At 53.0% G+C, this 3,129-nt stretch overlaps 1 non-coding gene across 1 annotated transcript; it reads right to left on the reverse strand.

Moving 5' to 3' along the window:
• Positions 1–2,706: 2,706 nt before the first annotated feature.
• On the reverse strand, positions 2,707–2,889 carry LOC140208727 (U2 spliceosomal RNA). The gene has a single exon (XR_011888892.1). It is a non-coding gene; the product is annotated as a U2 spliceosomal RNA (small nuclear RNA).
• Positions 2,890–3,129: the final 240 nt, after the last annotated feature.

Below are 3,129 nucleotides of genomic sequence, written 5' to 3' on the forward strand. Positions count from 1 at the left end.
TGCAATAACCCTTTCATTTGGCGAATCGAGGACTGAGGGGTGAACACATTGAAATGCACAACATCATTACCGGCTGAACCAGGGATCCCAGTCTCTGAAAAAGGGGGTGGACTGTCCGGGACTGAGATGAGGGGAAATGTCTCCACTCCGAGGGGGGTGAATGTCTGTAAATCCCCACCACAGAGGGTGGTGAAGACTCAGTGATCATCCTCACATAAAACAGAGGCCGGCAGATGTGTGGAGACCGAAGGAATCGAGGAAATGAGGATCGGACAGAAACATGTGGCTGAGATGGGAGAGCAGCCGTCATCTTGTTGATGGTTAGAGGGGCTGAATGGCCGCCTCCTGCTGTTTCTCACTTGATGTTTCCTGTCCAGTGAGGCTGGAGGAATGTGAATAGTAATTAGTGTTCATACACATGGAGAGATTTAAATGAAACCTGCACATTTCCTGTTTGGGTCTGAATTGAGTGATTAGATCAGACCGGACGCAGCTTTGTCATTGTGCCGACTCCAGATACAAAGCCAATGAAACGCAGTTGGCATCTGGACGGGGGGGGGGGGGTCGGGACCGTCACGTGACGGCTCTGCCCATTTACCTGGCCGGAAACACGTCACCTGCCAATCAAGGTTTGACCCCGCCTCGCCCATCAATGCACACCTCACCATTGGCCTCGTTAATTAGCCTTGTACTTGGCCTCGGGTAATTGGCCTTTGTAATCAGTTTAACCCTGCTGGCACCGAGCCATTGGCTTCCCTGTGAATCACCTGGGCTGGACCTTCCAGACCTATAAAGCAGCCCACGTGTGCGTGACCCTCTCTCTTTTGTGCTGCCTCCGAGGGACCACCCTGCTGTCCGTGAGTTGTGCTTTGAATAGGGTTGGGAGTGTGGATATTGTCCCTAAGCAGAAGAGCCGCGCCTGCACAAAGTCAAGGGTGGTTGTATACTTTGTCCCCACGCGATTTAATGTGATTTATTGCTGATCCGACTACTGTAAGTTGTGCGCGTGTTGCTTCCGTTGCCATTTTCCCCCGTTTGCCTTCTGTAAATAAAATCCTTCACTACCCAGACTGTGAGCCCAGAGCCCTTGACTTTGAGACCTGCAGAATCTGTTTCCTCACTGGCGCTGCGTGGGGAAAGTGTTCTGGAACAGGGGCAAAATGGCCAGTACAGGCACCGAGCGTAGGATTCCCGGCTGGACCGACGAGAGAGGGATTTGAGGCCTGGCGGACCACGGTAAACCGGTGGACTGGCCCGAGCAGTTGGACCCACGTTGCGAGCACCTGGCCGCGGGGCTGCTCCGGCTGTGGGATGAGGGGGGCCCCAACATGAGCCTCTCTGATCAAGAGGCGAGCGCCCCGGGGAGCCTGTCTGATCAACAACGCCCCACGGGCGCCGCAGCCGAAGATCCGGGTAGGCTCTACCCTGTGGGATCGGGTGGTGACCGCTGTGAGGGTCCGATACCCCACCCTCCTGGAGTGGGATCTACACCGGCGCCCGCAATCGGGTACGGTCAGTCAGGGCACCCGGGTTGTTAGAGAGTGGGCGCTGGTCAACGGCATCTACCAGGGAGCCTGCGACCGTAATTTTTTATAAAACACCCGGGTGACCGGTACCGTCGCAGGATACCTGGTCAGCACCGCGCACCCCGATATAGTCAGTGATCCTGCCCCTCATGACACCAGCTAACGGGAGGACCGTGCGGGATGGTATCACCCTCCTTGAATAGATGCAGTGGGGGCAGAGGCAAGGGCTGGAGACAAGCCCTCCCCGTTTTACGCGCAGGCAGCTGTACATGGACATGGATCCCCAACCCTGACCTCTGCACCCTGTGGAAGGAGCTTTGTGGCGGTGGGGTGGTGGGCAACTGGGCGATTGCACTCATTCTCGTTATTTATCATCGCTGTGTGTATATTATGTTGTCTGCCAAATTTTTATGAGCACGTCTGTCTTTCTTTAGTTCTGTATAGTCAGATATAGCGTTCACCTTATAAATAGAGGAAGATGTATTCCTTTCCTTTTCACTGCGGTAACGCCTGGCGAGTGGCGAGGCTGCCGAGGGGTGGACTGTGCTGACTGTCACGTGACAGCACTGCCCACGCCTGGTCAGAAGACACGCCCCCTGCCAATCAAGGATTGACCCCTCCTCGCCCATCACTGCACACCTAACCACCGGCCTTGTAATCAGCTTAACCCTGCCGGCACCGAGCCGTTAGCGTTCCTGTGAATTACCTGGGCCGGGCACTTCAGCCTTCCTGCATGAAAAGGGCTGGACGCTCTCTTTGCCATTTCCGAGGGACCACTCTGCTTCATTCCAGGCTGAGAACCGTGGAACAGCGCTGGAGGAAATTGTTGGTAAGCTGTGCATTGAATAGGGTTGGTGATTGTCCCTGATAGCATTGAGCCGTGCCTGTACAGTGAAGGGGCTCGGGCATCGTATTGACTTTTCCCTTGGATGTGTGTGTGTGTACTTTATTCCCACGTTCGTTATTAATCGTCTGCGTGTGTTTTCCTGCCGACCTGACTTTATCCACGACTGCTGTAAATTGTGTGCGTGCTGTTTCTGTTGCCATTTTCCCATGGTTGCCTTTGAGCTGCTGTGTCCCCTCATTAAAAACAAATGTAGCCTGCGAAAAGTACGGGGCAGAAACAGGAAGCATGGAGACAACCGGATTCTATTTTTCATTTGTTGTTAGTTTCCCCGAGGGGAGGTGCACCGTTCCCGGAGGCACTGCAATACCGGGTCGATGCGCGGAGTGGACGGAGCAAGTCCCTATTCCATCTCCCTGTTCCAAAAATCAATTTAATATATGGTCCCCAGATAAGGGACGTATCAGATATTAAACTGATAAGAACAGATTTTTTTTTATATTTCAAAATATACTTTATTCAAAAATAAATATATACAATAAACCATTCAATAACTTTTCATCCTTTACATACGTTTCCATTATACTCAGTAAAATACCCGTGTTTATAGCCACCCACGTGGCACTCCAGTAGTTCAGCTTAGCATCTCATTGTTGAGGGGTATACTCCTCGCCCACCGACCCCTCCCACTCCCACGGGTGGAGAAACCTATACTGTGGTCCTTCCCCACCGGGCCCTTGCGGTGGCTGCACCAAGTTT

The sequence above is a fragment of the Mobula birostris genome, chromosome 13, assembly GCF_030028105.1.
Source record: "Mobula birostris isolate sMobBir1 chromosome 13, sMobBir1.hap1, whole genome shotgun sequence".
NCBI lineage: Eukaryota > Metazoa > Chordata > Chondrichthyes > Myliobatiformes > Myliobatidae > Mobula > Mobula birostris.